Source organism: Ambystoma mexicanum, chromosome 2p, assembly GCF_040938575.1.
Source record: "Ambystoma mexicanum isolate Mex_15411 chromosome 2p, UKY_AmexF1_1, whole genome shotgun sequence".
Classification (NCBI taxonomy): Eukaryota; Metazoa; Chordata; class Amphibia; order Caudata; family Ambystomatidae; genus Ambystoma; species Ambystoma mexicanum.
In genome coordinates this window covers 871,222,869-871,242,114 of record NC_090923.1, presented here as the reverse complement: position 1 = coordinate 871,242,114, position 19,246 = coordinate 871,222,869, and positions in this window count along the sequence as shown.

The window sequence follows — 19,246 nt, the reverse complement described above, 5'->3', positions numbered from 1 at the left end:
CAAAATATCTGCACTTTGTTAAATTGAGATTTAGTTGTGTACAAGATAACTGCATTACAAGCAATGGAGTGTATTGCAAATGGCAAATTGACTAGGATGAGCTTAGAGGCTCTCCAGAGTGCTTGTGAAGCCAGGGAGTTAGACGTTGTGGATAAGTCTAGGGCTGAGCTTATAGCTGCCCTGGTGGACTACCAGACGGATGGTGAAAATCTTGAAGGGGGGATGCAACCAATGAGGACTCTGCCCCTGGGGTTTTTGCTGAATCTGATTCTGGGGATGCCACCATTCCTGTTGCCTCTGTTCAGAACCCCAGCACTGCTCTTCATTGGGAAGCCCTGAAGATTGAACTTTTAAAATTGGAGCTACAACGGGAACAGTTAGCCTTTCAATACAAAAAGTTGGCAACAGAAGCTGAGTTGAAGAAAGAGGAGTTGGCACAGCAAGTGATACTCAAAGATAGGGACACTGAGTACCAAAGAATCCATCTAGAGAATGCTAGAGTGCAGACTTCAGCTAAACCAGTTTAGAGTGGCAGGTCCCCAGCTACCAAGTTTATGAAAGATGTGGTTGGTGTGTTTGTGGAGGATTCTGATATACTCCAGTGGATTGAGGCATTTGAGATGGCTTGTGCAATTCATGATGTTGATAAGCGAGATTGGGCTAAGTGTGTGTTAAGCAGAGTGCCTCAGACTATATATGACTGTATTCTGAAACTGAGTGTGGAAGAAAGGAGTCAGTATGAGAGCATGAAGTCTGTTTTGATTGCCAAGTTTAGCAAGACACCTACCCAATACCTTAAAAGGTCCAGGGATTTTAAGAAACGAGAGAATGTGTCTTGGGTTGACTGGGTGAGTGCTGCGCACATGAACATGATGGGGTGGATTGATGGTTACAAAGTGAAAACGGTTGTTGAATCGTCCGACCTTTTTGTTTTTTGAGCATTTTTCGGAAGCCTGTTCACCAGAGCTGCGTCAGTATGTTGCTGACCAGAACATTTCGCATCCCTTTAAACTGGCTAGGTTGCTGACATGTGGGTCTCCCACCGGGTGTCCCCTAAGGACTCCAGTGGGAAGGACAAAGAAAAGGGGACCTCTCAGGAAGTTGAGGATTCTCAGAAGCAATCACAGTCGAGTAAACCACAACCTTCCTCTCCTAAGACCCAAAACTCTAGTGGGGATAAGTCATATGTGGGTGGGAATAAGAGTAGTGATCCACCTTCTGCAAAACAGGCTCCCAGTGGTTCCAGTACTGTTCCCCGCATTCCTGGCACTTGTTGGGACTGTGGGGCTCTGGATCACAAGAGGGGTGACCCCAAGTGTGAAGGTATGGCACTTGGAGTCCAGGCTGTCAGCCTGACCTACCCTTAACCCATGTCTGAGGTGGAGGCCACTGTCCTCCCCTCCTCTACAGGGATCACCTTCGGTGCTCCTGTAGAGATTTCCTTAGTGTCCCCTGGGGCCTGGGACCAGCACGCAGAAGTGCTGGCGACTATCATACAGAACACCCTTAGGTTTTTGGGAAGTGTCCTCTGGAATGGTCAGCCTTCTACTGGCTTGAGAGACACTGGGGCAATCATGACTGTGGTGGACAGGCCCTGCTCAAGCCAGAGGACTGTGTAGGTGCTCCTCTGAGAACTACCAGGTTAGCTGGTGGGCCTCCCAAATTATCGCCTGTAGCCTTAGTTATATTCATGATTGGAGACAAGACAGCAAAGCTTCCTGTCCTGGTTCAGGACAATGTCCTTGCTAACATTCTGTTAGGAAATGAACTAGTGGAGTTGGGTTGATCTCGGATGGTCTCCCCATATCTGCTGCTGCAGTCACGAGGTCACAGGTGACACAGGGCCTGACTGTGAGTCAAGTACCGAGCCAAAGTCGAGGCCTAAGGCAAGAAGACGGAAGAGCAAGAAGGCCACCTCTGTAAAGGGGGCTCCTTGCCTTCCTGCTGTTCCCACAGCACCCTATGGGATCCATGGTCTGGATGGGCTGGGTCCAGTGGAAAACCCAAACTCAACTCCTGAGGGAGAAGAGACAGAAGACTCTCCTGTGGGAGAGGTTCTCAACCCGGAGGATCATCTCGACCTTCAATGCTTGTTAGCTGAAGGGGGACCCTCTCGGTGGACTTCTGTAAGGGACAGAGTGCCATTCTCTTGAGGGTCTGAGGAAAGAGGCCCTGTCCCAGGCACAAGGAGAAGTGCCTAGGACCTTCCGAATCTATTGGGAGGGTAAGATCCTTATTAGTGAGCCCACTAAGCCTGAACCTGGTGCCCTCAAGAGGTTGGTGGTACCCCAGGTTTACAGGCCCTCCCTGCTGCAGTTGGTGCATGAGGTGCCCTTAGCTGGTCATCTTGGTACCAAGAAGACTAAGCAGAGGCTCTCTGCCCATTTCTACTGGCCTCGGATGGGAGTAGAAGTGGAGTCCCACTGCAGGACCTGCCCAACTTGTCAGTTGTCTGGCAAGACTGGAGGCAGTGTCATTACCCCACTGCAGCCATTGCCAGTGGTTAGCACACCGTTTGAGTGGGTGGGCATTGACATTGTCGGTTCCCTTGACGACCCTCCCACTTCAGGTGGACAATGGTTCATCCTGGTCTTGGTTGATCATGCCACCAGGTACCCAGAGGCTATACCCATTTGGACTATGACTGCCAAGGTGGTTGCCAGGGCTCTCCTGGGCATTTTCACCCATGTTGGATTCCCCAAGGAGGTTGTCTCTGACAGAGGATCCAACTTCATGTCTAGTTACATGAAAAACCATGTGGAAAGAGTGCGGGGTAACCTACAAGTTCTCCACCTCTTACCATCCCCAGACCAATGGTCTGGTTGAGAGATTTAATAAAACTCTCAAGGGCATGCTAGGCGCTTTGGAAAAGCCCCTAAGGAGGAAATAGGATCTCCTCCTGCCATGCTTGCTGTTCGCTTACAGAGAGGTACCTCAAGAGGGTGTTGGTTTCAGCTCCTTTGAGTTACTCTTTGGACATACCGTGAGGGGGTCCTTACCTTGACCAGAGAAGGTTTGGAGGCCAACCTTCCAGGTCCCGCCAAGCAAGTGGGGGACTATGCGTTAGACCTCAGATGGAGGATGACACAGATGATGGGTCAGGTGACAGCAAATCTCAAGGCCAGCCAGGAACTGAATAAATACTGGCATGACCTTAAAGCCTCGCACGTGGATTGGACTCCAGGACAGGAAATCCTTGTGATGAAGCCTACCAAGCCGGGAGCTTTGGAAGACAAGTGGACTGGACCCTTCAGGATCATCTCCAAGATAGGTGAAGCCAATTATCTGGTGGACATGGGAGTCCCTGGGGTAGCCTCTCAGGTATTCCATGTTAACAGGCTCAAGCCTTTCCACAGGCGGGCAGAAGTTTCATGTCTCTTTCTAGCTTCAGAGCAAGAAGAGGATGAGAGTGATCCCCTTCCTGATTTGCTGCATAGCAACCTTCAGGATGGCTCAGTGGAGGGAGTACATCTCTCTCCCGATCTGACGACAGAGCAGCAGAAGGCCTGCAGGGCTTTGCTCCGGCAGTATTCCTCTCTGGTCTCACTGGCACCAGGCCTTACACCGTGGTGTAGGCACGAAATTGACACTGGTGATAGTGTGCCTGTCAAAAGCAGGTGTTACCGTATGTCAGATACCGCTAAGAACCACATTCACGCTGAGGTCTCCAAGATGTTGGATCTGGGTGTTATTGAACCCTCACTCAGTCCCTGGTCCAGTCCAGTGGTCCTTGTCCCCAAGGCAAGTTCCCAGGCAGGTACCAAGGACTGGAGGTTCTGTGTGGACTACCGAGGAGTCAATGCCGTCACCAAAACTGACGCGCACCCATTGATCCGGCTGATGAGCTCATGGACACCATAGGTACTGCTAAATTTGTGAGCACCTTTGAGCTTACCTCAGGCTATTGGCAAATATCTCTGACAGACCATGCCAAAGAAAAGACGCCATTCTCAACACCTGAGGGACTCTACCAGTTCAGGGTCATGCCTTTTGGGTTGAAGAATGCCCCTGCCACCTCCCAGAGATTGGTCAATCATGCGCTCAGTGGGATGGATGATTTTTGTGTGGCTTACTTAGATGACATTGCCGTCTACAGTTCCAAAAGGGAAGAGCATTTGACACATCTACATAAGGTGTTGCAGGCCTTGAAAAGGGCTAACCTCACTATCAAGGCTACCAAGTGCCAGATAGCTCAGGGTAAAGTCACATATCTTGGTCATGAGGTAGGAGGGGGTCAGATCCAACCTCTCCCCAGTAAAGTACAGGATGTACATGACTGGGAGACTCCCACTACTCAAACCCAGGCGAGAGCCTTTTTGGGTCTTACTGGGTATTATTGCAATTTCAGGGCAGACTATGGAACCATAGCTGCACCCCTGACAGCACTGACTTCACCCAAACAGTCGCGGAAGGTTAATTGGACTGAGGACTGTCAGAGGGCCTTTGATGACTTGAAAGAAAGTCTGTGTAGGGCACCCGTGTTGTGTGTACCTGATTACAGCAAGCCCTTTATCGTTCAAACGGACGCCTGCGATACCGGAATTGGAGCTGTTTTGTCCCAGTTAAATGACAAAGGAAGAGAACATCCTATCATATTCATCAGTAGACCACTTAAGGGTAGAGAATTTAGGTGGGCTACGGTTGAAAAGGAATGTGTTAGCATAGTTTGGAGCCTTAGATATTTTAGACCCTACCTTACCGGGTCTACCTTCATGGTCCAAACAGATCATAAGCCCCTGAAGTGGCTTATGCAGATGAAGGGTGAGAACCCGAAACTGCTCACGTGGTCCATTAGCCTGCAAGGACTAGACTTCACCATAGAGCATAGACTGGGGAAGAGTGACGATAATGCAGATGGCCTTTCCAGAAGGTATGTTGACCGTCTGGATGAGGGTGTCTATCTCGTGAGAGATTAGGCACCCTAACCTCAGTCTGGGGTGGGCGGCTGCAATGCTGGAAATGCATTGGAGGGACAAGGCCTCCCTGTCCTTGTCCTGTATTCCTTTTCCATGAGTGTTCTGTATTGTTTTCTGCCCAGGAATCCATATGGGACTCCTGGCAGTGCAGCTCTTCCTGTTTTTGGTTTGGTGAACAGACCCATGGGATACCCCTATGGCACCCATGAGTGGGGGTGCAATCCTGTGCCCCTAGTGTATGTTTTTGGGCACCTGTATGTGGCCCACAGAGCAGGGTATGGGCTGGTGGCAGCTCCATGCAGAATTTGACAGGTGCTCTGAGTATCCTCCATTTCGGGATATACAGGCCCTGCCATTGGAATCAGTTGATTCCTGATAGGATACAAGAAGGCCCCTGTGGCCTCTTGCTTTCTATTGCATGTTACCTTGTTTTCCCAAAGTCCTGGGAAGCCCTGACTCTGTCCCTCCCCCCTGACTGGCTATTGGGTGGAAGTTCCATATGTGGTGTTTTTGTGAAGTCCACGCCAGTCTGGCTGGATCCTTCCCAGTGACTGTATGTTGTGGGTACACCCTGTGGGTGGGACCTGGGTGAATGGAGTGTGTGACCAATATGCACTTCTTGTTGTGGATGTCTGATTTCTGGTGTATTACACAATGACTGAGACAGCCCTGCCCGAAACTGGTATGAATGCAGTGTGTAGTGTTGAATGGCTGGGTACTTGTCCCAGTACACATTCCTTGTTGTGAGTGTCTGAGAGGGAGGAGTATGGCCTGAATGCACTGTATGCCTGATTGGCTGACTGACTGCATGAATGCCCTTCTGTATGATTGGCTGCTGAGTGTGACCCAGCAGAGTGGATGAAAGACAGAATAGTATATCTGGGGGACCTCTCAGCACTGGAAATTATTCAGAAGCTGGGTTGACACTTGAAGAGTAACTGGAACTGCTTATCCTTGACGCCCAGCTGGAAGAAGAAGAACTGCTGCTGCATTTGTTTTGACCCGATTCGAAAGCTGTCGAGTTCATCAAGGACTGATCCGAGAGAGAACCTGGTTAGGCACCCTCTTTACATGCTCCGAGGGACCATCGAGCACCACAAACCTTCGCCGAAGCTCCCTGGAAGTCAGACCCTTGAAAGGCTGCCGACAGGAGACGGGGACCGCCGAGGAGAACGAAGTAAAGCACCTGGACATCAAAGCCATCGAAGACCATTGCTGTCCACCAGGGTTCAGAGTATGGCCGTAACCGCAGGAGGCCCGTCGAAGCAGGGTTGCCCAGAAGAGGGGACCACTTGATGCTGTGCCGCCGATGACCGGAGCCACACGCTTCTTTGCCTAAGACTTTTGATTCACGGACAGACAAAGGCCAGGCCGTCGACGCGCTGAGAAGCATCCGCCGGTGGATTTCCCGCCACCCGAAGACCACAAAGACTTTGACGACTTGACACCCTTGTCGGGTCACAGTTCTTCAGGTACTGTTTGCGGTCCTGAACTATCAAACACTGAGGTGCCCCGCACACCTCATCCTCGCAGGACGTCGATCGACGCTGTGGTCTCGGCACCATCGAACTTTTCATCGACGCTGTCTACGCCAAGTTCACCTTCTTCAACGCCTTTTGACGATCCGTGGCTCCTGCTTTAAACGCAGCCACTCAAGAAGGATCCATCGACGCCTCATCGAAGAACTCTGCTCTACCAGGTACATTAGGGGGGGTAGAAACCTTATAGAAGGAAATAAGACTTATAGAACAATATGTGGACTAGGCTTGAGATATATCTTTAATTTACAGGTTGCCCAGGTGGGGGATCTCCACACAGAATTGTGCCTAGTTGGTAGGGGTCAATATTCTGCCCATCGTTCTAACCAACTGCTTTCCTCCTATATCTATTGTTGGTTACTTTTATTCCTTGATCTGTGTGACATTTGACCAGAGTATAGTTGATGCACTTTAATGAGATCTGATAAAAATGGTGGTACCACTTTAGAACTGTATATATTTGCCATTGTGGATTTTCTGAGCACAAGGTGAGTTATTGTCATAGTGTACATACCCTTGAATATTAATTATATAAATACTGGGCCTCATTACAACCTGCCAGTCCTGGACCGGGCTGTCATGATGCCCGCTCCCGGGGAGCCGGTTCAATCCCTGCGTCCCCGAAAGCGGACATCCAGTCCCCAAGCAAGGACCCAGCAACCCCATATAGGGGCTCTTTGGACAGTGTCCTGGCGCCTATGGTGCCAGGCTCATAAAAGACATCAGTCCTGGCGCCATAGGCGCCAGGCTCATTATGGGAGTGCTTGGGTGCACTTACCTGATGCAGACCATGCTGCAGGATCCCGGCCTCCTTGAGGCCTGAAAGGAACTACTTTACCTGTGGGACTAATTTACCATCTGGGCGTGGTCGGGGAAGGATACATACCTGATTGGAGGAAGGATACATACCTGGAACTTCTTCCAAGGCTATTTAAACCCCACCCGAACAGCCACACGTGCTTCGCGTTGTTCTGCATCTAGCAGCTGGACGCTCACCGTGTCTGCTCCTGCATCCTGACTTCTGCGACGCCTGCCAGCATCCTGGATCACCTGCAAAGGAAGAGAAGAAGAGAACAGAAGAAGGAAAAGTCCTTACCTGCTAAATCCGCATCCCGGAGACATCTCGCCGACAACCCTGAAAAGGAAAACTTTTATTTAAAAGCTCATCGCGTCGAACGCTGCAGCGCCGCATTCCACTCACCTTTACAGGGCGCCTCCATGTTCAGCAGCGATCATCCGGATTCTCAGTCACGCCCCAGCGCCTAGGGAGAAAAAGACCAGAACAAAAGGTGAGAGAGAGAAGGGAATAAGGAAAGCTAAATCTCCATGTTAAGACTTACCTGTTGATTCATTCCCTCTTCATTTCGGGTCCGCGAAGCATCCTGGCATTTCCGGACCCCGGCCCCTAAGGGGAAAAAAAGACATCAGCGTTAATGAGCGAATGAAAAGACATTACCAAAAAACGCTCATTAAAGACTTACCTGATTTCTACAAGGATTTCACCTCTCATCTCGGGTCGGTGCCTGTTCCTCGGCATTCCGTACCCCGGCCCCTATGGGGAAAAAGACACTAGCATTAGTACATTAATGCATGGACACAAGGGGAACCTCTTATCAAAAAACTTACCTGGAAGCCAAGCAAGTTTGGTTCTCACCAATCTGAAAATCCAGTGAAGTAACTGGATAACAACGCGCCCGTGCATCAGAAGCAGGATGGAGAGCTCGTCCTTCCAGACCCTAAGGTGAGACGCTACGAGGAAGCACAGAAGGGTTTTGAGGAGGGTGAGAGGGGAAAGTGGGAGGCCGATTGCATTACCCCGCAGACAGTTAATCCCCTATTTTCACCTACAGAAGGATACTTCTGCGAGCCAGACAAGCCAGATTTGCGGGCCCGGTCCAGTCCGTCTTCCGAACCCTGCGCATCACCTTAGAAGAGGTCAGCAGCGCGAACCAGGCCAGCGCCTCCGTGGGAGTCAGGTGAGCGTAACACGTGCAAAATCCGCGGCGGCGGTGAAAACGTTTCCGTGTCCGCAAGGTTGCGGAAAAACCGTCCGATTACACGCTGACTGTCGCGCGCACCACACGGACTCGGAAACGTTGTTACCGCCGTCACGGAAAACCCCACGGAAATGGAAATAATGCAGCCACAAGTGGTGCAAAACCCGCTTCCTCCGCCACGGACACGGAACCGGAAATACCATGATCGCCAAAACAGGAAACAGAGAGGCGGCCATCATATAAAAGCACAATCCATTGCCATCCAGAGCCAGCACAATCCTAACTCTGAGAAGCCAAAAGGGACCACCAGCATGTCTGCCAGGATTCCTGCTCAGAGGCAGCGCAAACAGCGCTTCAGCGAGGCAGAGCTAACCGTCTTGGTGGAGCACATTGTGGACAATGCGGATATGCTGTTCAGCGCCGACCAACGGCGTGCCACACAACAGTGGAGGAAGGAGGTGTGGGCCGAAGCTGCACGCAAGTGCACCGCTGTGGGCGTGGCAGTGAGGAGCGTGAAGGACTGCCACAAGCGGTGGGACGACCTGAGGCTGAGGGTACGCAACCTCATTTCCACGCACCGCCAACGCAGCAGTGGGACAGGCGGAGGACCCCCTTCCCCACTGAGGCTGCAAGCATGGGAGGAGCGTTGCAGCAGCGTCCTCCACCTAGAGGGAATCCATGGGATCGGGGAGGCTGAGGCAGGGGTGAGCCCACCTGCAGTTGCCGGTAAGTCCCCAAACATGAATGCCACATGTAAATATGCAGTTGTGAGTACTGGGCCAAAGGACCCATTGACAACCCCCCCCCCCCAGGCAGTGCATGTGTGGGCCAAAGGACCCATTGACAACCCCCCCCCCCCAGGCAGTGCATGTGTGGGCCAAAGGACCCATTGACAACCCCCCCCCCCCCCACCCCTGCAGGCAGTGCATGTGTGGGCCAAAGGACCCATCATGATCCGCATGGCAACCAATATCACAGAATGCATACACCAGCAATCAGATGCATGTGACTAACACTATTGAATGTACAATCTTAATGACGCATGTGATGCACCCATCTACCACCACAACAACACTAATTGCATGCCATTTGTGTCCCCACAGCCGTTTCAAGTGACAGTGATACTGCACAACAGGCCAGCCAATTTGCACCGGCAAGTACACAAGCCACCGCCACCACACAGGAGGATGCTGCCGGCAGTTCTGCACCTCTGGCCACATTACCAGCCACTACAGATGTGCCGCCCACCACCACCACCGACGTCCCCACCGTCTCCACACTGCCTGAGTCTAAACAGGTGCCAGGGGGACCTATCATGGCCACCCAACACAACACCGAAGGCAGCAGCACTGCAGAGGGGGCGGCCTGCAGTGATAACAGTGCCCCGCAAGAGCACTCGGAAATGGGCCCACAGGGGGAGATGCCCACATTTGAAGACCCGGGCTCCTTCCATGAGCTGGGGTTCAGCCCCACATCACTGGGGAGTCCCATGAGGTCGCCCACCCCATCCATGGCCGAACTGAATGCCCGCATGCAGCGGATGGAGGACCAGCAGGCTACCCTCACCCAGCTGGTGGAGAGGCAGCTAGAGGAATCCAGGCTGCAGAGGGAGAGCGTTGCCTGTCGAGGTCCATTGGACGCTTTGCGAGCACTATAGTAACCCTTGCACGCCATGTGCGGGAGGGCAACGACCACACCTCCAGGCTTGTAGAGGCCATGTTGGTTGGCCAACAGGCAAATCTGGCACGGATGCCCTCAATCCCAGATTTTGCGCAATCAAACACAACCACCCCATCCAGCTCCACTACTGCCAGTCCAAGGAGGCGCTCGAGTAGGCTAACGTGTCCCTCGGACAAGGTTGCACAGGCACAGAAGCGCACACGGAAGTGATGGCATGTGTGTGGGGCAGTGCAGGACACATGTGGACTACAAGGGTGTGAGAGGGGTGGGCACGTTTGGGTGGTGGGGTAGGTAGTTTTGGGGGTTTGAACAATGGGTCCTGGGTGGTGGTGGGCACGTTTGGGTGGTGGGTGGCCCCGGGTGTACAGCTTCCCTAACCAATGCACCTCCTTCCCTGCTGTTATTACATCAATACATCACCATTTCCAATCAAGACATACATGTGTGGACATTGATCATTTATTTAGCAGTGCAACTATTAATTCATTGTCGTCACCGCGTTCGTGCATTTCTGTGAATGTGCTGTGACTCAAAAGTAAATGCGAATCAGGGCATCCCGTGCTCTCTGGCCATCATGTGGACCCCCAGGGGGAGGCGGTGCCATCCCATCCCCATCTCCATCCCCATCCCCATCCCAATCCCCATCTTCCTCATCTGCGTCTGGTGGCATTGGGATGTTCCTGCGCAGGCATATATTGTGCAGCATGGCACAGACGAGCGTGATTTTACCCGTCTTCACTGGGCTGTACAGCAGTGATCTGCCAGATATGCTCAGACAGCGGAAACCGGCCTTCAGCAGTCCAAATGTCCTCTCAATCATTCCACGTGTGCGGATATGTGCCCTATTGTATGCCTCTTCATGCCTGTTCCTTGGTCTCCGTAGAGGTGTTATCATCCATGGCGTGAGTGCATATCCCGCATCACCTACATGGGATGTAGATGGGGGAACATGTCAGTGTTTGTGGCATCATGTCTTCATCTGCTGCTGTGCATTCTTGTGCCATCATTCATTCATGCATATGTACCATGCAGTGTATGGAGGTATGTTTTGGGCATCACGATGTATGTCGCTAACTGGATATGGGCCTACACATTAACTTGCATGTTTACTGTGCCCTGCGGGTAACATTTGTTTGTGTGCATGTCACGGTGCAGTGCTGTCCACACATGGCAGAGTCACTTCACTGTACGGAAGTAGTAAATACACGTCGTCTCATTTACACGCCTCTCGTGCCTTTTGAGGCAGTGTTTCAATTGAGGGTGGGTGTCTGCAGTGGCACAAGGTTCATGGGACAGTGACGGGATTGGCTGTGCCAGCATGTGCACGGGCACATTGTGGTGCCCTGTCATGTCTTCCTTCATGATGTTTGGCATCCGCTTTGTATTTGGTAGATGGAAGGGGGGTGATGCATGTGCGGTCACAGCGGCACACTCACAATGCTCATTGGCCTGGACACACACACACCACTTCGACAGGGTTGTAGCATCGTCAGCTGTACTCACCCAATAGCCATGTGCTTTGTCCGGCATAGCGTTCCATGTACCGTGGCAACGTGGAATTCCGCAGTACCATTGAGTCATGTGATGATCCGGGAAAACGTGCGCAGCAGTGTGTAATCAGTTGCATGGCATCACAAACCATCTGGACATTCAAAGAGGGATACTGTTTCCTATTGTGGAACACCGCCTCAATTGCACGTGGTACTGTCAGCTCAATGTGGGTGCAGTCAACTGCGCCTATGCAATTTGGCATGCCTGCTATGGCATGGAAGGCCAACTTGGTGGCAATGACCTCGGGGAGGGTGCGGGGTAGGGCTATGTGTTCCGACACATGGCGCAACAGGGCATCCAGTACCTGTACCAGGATTTTAGAGAAACAGGGTTGTGATATGCCGTGCAGCTCACCAACCATGTGTTGATAGGTGCCAGTGCCAAGGAAATGCAGTACTGAGACAACCTTCAGGAGGGGGGGATGGCGGTGGGGGTGTCAATTTGGCTGCTGATGTTGTCCTCAATCATGGCGGTGATGTGCAGGATTGTTGCACGGTCCAGCCGGTATAGTGTGTGGATCTGTCCTGGGGTGAGGTTCCAGGGTGGGGCAGCGTGGTATTGGCGGCTGGCGGCGGGGTCGGGCTGGCTGGGCAATGGGGTTTGCCATAGCTGCAGGGTTGGCTGGTTGCCGCCTGCACCTCCTCCGCCTACGCCTCCTCCTCTGCGCCATTACTGCCACCATGTGCAGTGCTGCCTGTTGGTTGAGTAGGCCCAGTCCCAGTGCTACTAGACCTGCTGTCTGCATGGTTGTATGTTGTGTTGGGCTGGGTGTGGCCCATTTGTGGGCTCCCAGTGGCCTGCTAGGTCCAGCTGGGCTGATTTGGTGCACCTGTGCCCTGATTCAGTTCAGCAGGAAGTGTATAACGCCATGTTCGCGGTGGCGGCGGTTCCGCCACCGTGATCACGGTATTTACGCCATTTTTTTCCTGGTATTTCCGTGTCCGCGCTAGTTGTGATGCTCACGGTGTTTCGTGTTGACGGTAACGGAGGTGTTTCCGTGCAGACGGACTTAACAGAACCTCTATTTCCGCTGTGGCGGTTGAGGGTGTTGCTATTACCGGGGCCGCGGGTCATGATTGGCCGGACATGGAAACGGTGCCGGTATGGTTTTACCGGCAGTGTTAATTCCGGACCGGAGTACTTGTAATGAGGCCCACTGTGTTTTAACTAATACAGTGTGTGGACATTCCTTTGTGGGGGCTTGGGGACTACACTGTACTTAAGAACCACCTGCATCACCTCCTGAGAAGCTAGCCCTTGACTGCTCGACCACGCAAATAATAGAGAATCTTGGCTGGGGTCCTCTGTGCCTCTCCTCTACCATATAGAGAGCAGAAGTACAGACACCCTCCTCCGGTCTTTCCAGCAACATGAGGGGCCTGTAAACCTGGGGTACCACCAACCTCTTGTGGGCACTAGGTTCAGGCTTTGTGGCACTCTCTCTGACACTTACAGAAGTCTGCCCGGGAGGGTGCCCCTTCAGCTAACAAGCATTAAAGGTCAGGGTGGTCCTCCGGGTTGAGTACCTCTCCCACAGGAAAGTCTTCTAGCTTTTCTCCCACAGGAGTTGAGACAGGGTTCACCACTGGACCCAGCTCATCCAGAGCATGGATCCCAATGGGTGCTGTTGGAACAGCAGGAAGAGCAGGAGTCCCCTCCACAGAGGTGGCCTTCTTACTCTTCCGTTTCCTTCGTGCCTTTGGTTTCCCCGTCGACGAAGATACCGGGCTCTGGCTTGAGCAGGGTCCGGTCCATCACTGTCATGCTTGCCCCAATGGCTCTCAAACCAGTAGAAGGCTGGCCATTTAAGAGGTCACTTCTCAAAAACCTACAAGTGTTCTGTGGGATAGTCACCAGTACTTCTGCGTACTGGTCCCAGGTCCCAAGGGACACTAAGGAAATCTCTACAGGAGCACCAAAGGTGATCCCTGTAGAGGAGGGGAGGACAGTGGCCTCCACCTCAGGTACAGAGTAGGGGTATGTCAGGCTGACAGCTTGGACTCCAAGTGCCTTACCCTTACACTTGGGGCCACCCCTTTGGTGATCCAGAGCCCCACAATCCCAACAGGTGCCGGGAATGCAGGATACGGTACTGGAACCTCTGGGACGCTGCTTTGCAGTAGGCAGACCACTACTCTTACTCCCACCCACAACAGACTTATCCCCATTAGGTTTTTGGGTCTTAGGAGAGGAAGGTTTTGGTTTAACCGACTGTGATTGCTTCTGGGACTCCTCAGCCTTCTAAGAGGTCCCCTTTTCTTTGTCCTTGTCCTTACCACTGGAGTCCTTAGTGGACACTCGGTGGGTGACCCGCTTGTCAGCCAACCTAGCCAGCTTAAAGGGGTCCAAAATGTTCTGGTCAGCAACATACTGACGCATCTCTGGTGAACAGGCTTCCGAAAAATGCTCGAAAAACAAAAGGTGGGACAATTCAACAAACGTTTTCATTTTGTAACCATGAATCCACCCCATCATGTTCATGTGCGCAGCACTCACCCACTCAATCCAAGACACATTCTCTTGTTTCTTAAATCCCTGAACCTTTTAAGGTATTGGGTAGGTGTCTTGCCAAACTTGGCAATTAAAGCAGACTTCATACACTCATACTGACCCCTTTCTTCCACACTCATTTTCAGAATACAGTCATATCCAGTCTGAGGCACTCTGCTTAACAAACACTTAGCCCAATCTCGCTTATCAACACCATGAATTGCACAAGCCATCTCAAACGCTTCAATCCATTGGAGGATATCAGAACCCTCTGCATACACCCCAACCAAATCTTTCATAAACTTGGTTGCTGGGGACCTGACACTCTCAACTGGTTTAGCTGAAGTCTCCACTTGAGCTTTCTCTAACTGGATTTGCTGACATTCAGTATCCCGGTTATTGAGTTCAAGGTCCTTCTCTTTGAGTTCAAGATCCCTATTCTTGAGCTCCACTTGTTGTGCCAGCTCCTCTTTCTTAAGCTCAGCTTCTATTTCCAACTTGTGGTATTCAAAGGCCAATTTCATCCTTAATAACTCATGTTCCACGGAATTGCTGAGGTTCAGAACAGAGGCAGCAGGAATTGTGGCGTTCCCAGAAACAGATTCAGCGACAACCCCCTGGGGCAGAAACCTCATTGGTTGCACCCACCCCCCCCCACCCCTTCAGGAGTTTCACCATCAGTCTGGTAGTCCACCAGGGCAGCTATCAGCTCAGCCCTAGACTTATCCACAAAGTCTAACTCCCTGGCTTCACAAGCATCCTGGAGAGCCTCTAAACACATCCGAGTCAATTTACCATTTGCAATAGAGTCCATTGCTTGTAATGCAGTTATCTTGTACACAACTAAACCTCAATTTAACAAAGTGCAGATATCCTTATAAGTGGCACGGTTATACACTGATTTTTAAAACCATAAGCATCCCACCGCTGCCACCAGTGTAAAGACCGGAGGGGGGTGTCTGTACTTCTGCTCTTTATATGGTAGAGGAGAGGCACAGAGGACCCCAGCCAAAATTCTCTATTGTGGTAGCAATGGACGAGCAATCAAGGCCTAGCTACTCAGGAGGTGATGCAGGCTGGTTCTTAAGTACAGTGTAGTCCCCGAGAACCCACAAAGGAATGTCCGGACACTGTGTTATTTAAAACACAGTGTTTATATAATTAATATTCAAGGTTATGTACAATATCACTATAACTCACTTTGTACTCGATTATCTATAATGGCAAATATATAGTTCTACGTGGTATGACTATTGGATCTCTTTAAAGTGCATCAACTGTATGGTTAAATGGCACACAAATCAGTTTGTAACGGAAATCAACAATAGATATAAGAGGAAAGCAGTTGGTTAGAACAATTGGCAGAATACTGGCCCCGATACCTAGACACAGTTCTGTGTGGTGATCCCCCCCCACCTGGGCAACCTGTAGAATAAAGATATATCACAAGCCCAGTCCATATATTGTTCACAAGAGACTTTCCAATAGTTCTGCAACCCCAAAGTACCTGGCGTTGTAGCGTTCCTTGTCGGGGAATGAACAGCCCTTCTCAAGTGTCCTCCCTTTAAGGCAGGAGTCACGGGTCGTCGAACGTCCGATGGAGAACAGGGTGAACTACGATGGTGAAGTAGCAGCTTCTTTCCTAGCGGTGGTCGTCGATGGGGAAGCGTAAATGTCCTGCAAGGAAGACGGGTGTGGGGCACCTCAGTGTCGATAGTTCAGGACCGCAAAGTGTTTGAAGAACTGTGGCCCAGCAAGGGCGTCGAGTTGTCGGCATCTCTGTGGTCTTTGGGTGGTGGGAAACCCAGTGGTGGATGCTCCTCGTCGTGTCGACGGCCTGGCCTTCTCCAGCGGGATAAGGCGTGCGCCGGTGTGGATGAGTGTGTCCGTGAATCAAAAGTTCTTAGGCAACGGGAGCACGGCAGCTCCGGTCGGCAAAGGTGGTCATCAACAGTGGCGGACAACAGTTCGGGCGCTTCTCTTTGGGATTCCACGGCAGTCCCCGTCTCCAGTCGGCAGCCTGTCGTAGGTCTGTCTACAAGGGAGCTTTGGCAAAGATCAGCTGGTGCACGATGGTCCCTCATAGCTCGGCAAGACGGTGCCTTACCAGGTCCTCTCTGGGTCAGTCCTTGGAGACACAGCAGCTTTCAGATTGACGAAATAGAGCAGCAGCAAGACTTCTCTTCCAGCAGGGCTTCAAGGTTAAGCTTCAGTTTTACTCCAGTTACTCTTCATAGTGGACTTCAGCTTCTGAACATGATTCCTAGCAGTGAGAGGTCCCCAGATATACTGTTAATCTCCCATTCATTCAGCTGGGTCATACTCAAGCATCCAATCACTGCAAAGGGCATTCATGCAGGCAGGCAGCCAATCAGGTGCATAGTGCATTCAGGCCATTCACTTCTCTCCAGACACTCACAACAAGTTATGAGTATTGGGAAAAGTACCCAGCCATTCAAAACTCTACACTGCATTCATACCAGTTTCGGGCAGGGATGTCTCTGTCATTGGGGGTCATTACGAGTTTGGAGGTAGCCATGGTGCTATTAGCGCCATGGCTGTCTCCAAACCCGGGTCCGGTCTCACTGAATGGGGACTTACTGGGACATTCCGACCTGTGCAGACCAGGTAAGTCCCCATTCAGTAAACCATTCCCCATTCCCATTTGAGCCACCATAGGGCTCAATGGGAATGGGGAAGGCGCTAATAACGGGCCAGCAAATTGCGGGCCCATTATTAGCTCCAAGGTCCCTTAACGGGTCCCGCAATTGATGGATGGTCAGACCAGCTGTTCCTGCTGGGACCCGCTAAGGGACCTCGGAATAGGGCGGTAAGGGTTTACCGGTACCGGCATCCTTACCGGTGCCGGTAAACCCTTACCGCCCAACTCGTAATGACCCCTATTTTGTCAAACACCCGAAACTAGACATCCACAACAAGAAGTGCATATTCATCACACACTCCATTCACCCAGGTCCCACCCACGGGCATACCCACAACATACAGTCATTGGAAAGGCCAGTCTGGTCGGCACTTCCCCACACTACCATATATGGAACTTCCACCCAACAGCCAGTCAGGGGGCAGGGACAGAGTCAGGGCTTCCCGGGACTTTAGGAAGATCAAGGTAACAGGCGATGGAAGGCAAGAGGCCACGGGGGCCATCTTGTCTCCATCAGGAATCTACCGATTCCAATGACAGGGCCTCGGCATCCCAAAATGGAGGACGCTCAGGGCACCAGTCAATTCAGCATGGACCTGCCACAAGCCCGTACCCTGTTCTGTGGGCCACACACAGGTGCCCAAAACATACACGTGGGGCACAGGGTTGTACCCCCACCCATGGGTGCCATAAGGGTATCCCATGGGTCTGTTCACCAAAACCAAAAGAGAGAGCTGCACTGCCAGGAGTCCCACATGAACTCCTGGGCAGAAAACACGACAGAACACACGATAAAAAGCAGTAAAGGACAAGGATACGGAGGCCCTGTCCCTCCGATGCATTTCCAGCATCACAAAAGGTCCTTCTAGAGTTTGTCTCTGCCTGCCAAACCAGGTTTGGTCCCTTTGTTTGTGTGCCTTTGGCGGGCTTCAGGAATGAAGACCACCTCTGATGTCTGAGTGTCTGGGATGGGCAGGAAGTGAGGGAGGTGCCCAAAACTCCATGTGCTTAGTCTCCTAGGAGACCCAAATGCACTCTGGCATGATTGGCTGGCTGACTGCTTGGCAAGGACATCCACCCTGCTGGGTGAGTGACAGGTAGGCTGGAATGGATGGGAGAAAACTGTTTAAAAGGAGAGTCTCCTGGATTGGAAGGCAGAGTCGACCACTGGAACGAAAGAACCGAAGACCAGCTTCCTGACACCAGGAGAAAGCAGAGGAAGTGACATATCTACTCTTAGAATAATGGGATGCACTTTATACAGGAATTAGGTGAAAGTATGTGTTCTTAGATCAAGAGTGGATGAGGATTCCTGCGTGTTTTAGATGCTGCATGTATGATTCCCAATCAACTGAACACACATTTTGTTCTTTTGCGCTACCCTTGACCCGTGGAAGTAAAAACTCTTGCTTCTCTTAGCAGCAAAAACCATACAGCTTATGGAGGTGCACTTCAAATGTTTATCAGGTAATGGGAGGACAAGGAAAGCGGATGTGACCTCGATGTTTGCTAAGGACATTCAGCAGTCCGTTTGTTCTAACAAGCAAAAAGTGATTGAAAGAAGTTCTGGATAACTCTGTGGACATACACTGTTAATTTAAAGAAAATGGTCCTTCAGATGCATTGCTCCAACGTTTTACAGCCCTTCTGTGTACGAATGTTACGTGGCAGCCATTTTTGCTTTGCAAAACGTTGAAGTTGTATGTAATGCCCGGTGTGCTTGCATTACTTGCCAATTATTTTTATGTGCTTACGAAAGGTCAGAAGAAGGACAATAAAGTAATTTATAGAAGGATGCAACCACTAGCACAGTCGCCTTCATGTTTATGGACTCTATTAAAGAACCGGGCATGTGGAGTGCGAGACATACATTGCCATAGTCTAAACAGTGACGCCTGGTGACTGAAAAGGAGTGATCTTTTCAGACTGCAATATCCCGATGCCAATCGTCAGCAGTGGCGTCGCCAGGAATCAAATTTAGGAGGGGCACAGAGGGGGCCAAAGACAAAAGGTGTGGGGGCACAGACAAAAGTAGGTGGAGAACATGGTCACTGCTCGTCTTAGGTAGGGGGGGCAAAAGTGGGGCACAGGGTTTCACAGGGGGGGCCCGGCCAACCTATGCCCCCCCAGCGACGCCACTGATCGTCAGTCAAGAGCATGTTTGGAGTACCGTGGCCTAGTTCTAAAAATGTTCTACGGGAGGAGGGATATGTCACTTGTCACCTAGGTTGTGCTTGTGATGTGGGCTTACATTTCCTTAGTAACATGCCATTTTGTCAATGCCCGATTACTTCGAGCCTTCCAGGTCAAATTCCTTACTTTCGTGAGGCATCCACCTTCCAACTCTATCTACTATGCTTTCCAAACCCCTTCTGGGTCCAAAACTCTCTAAACCTCATTACACAACTCCTG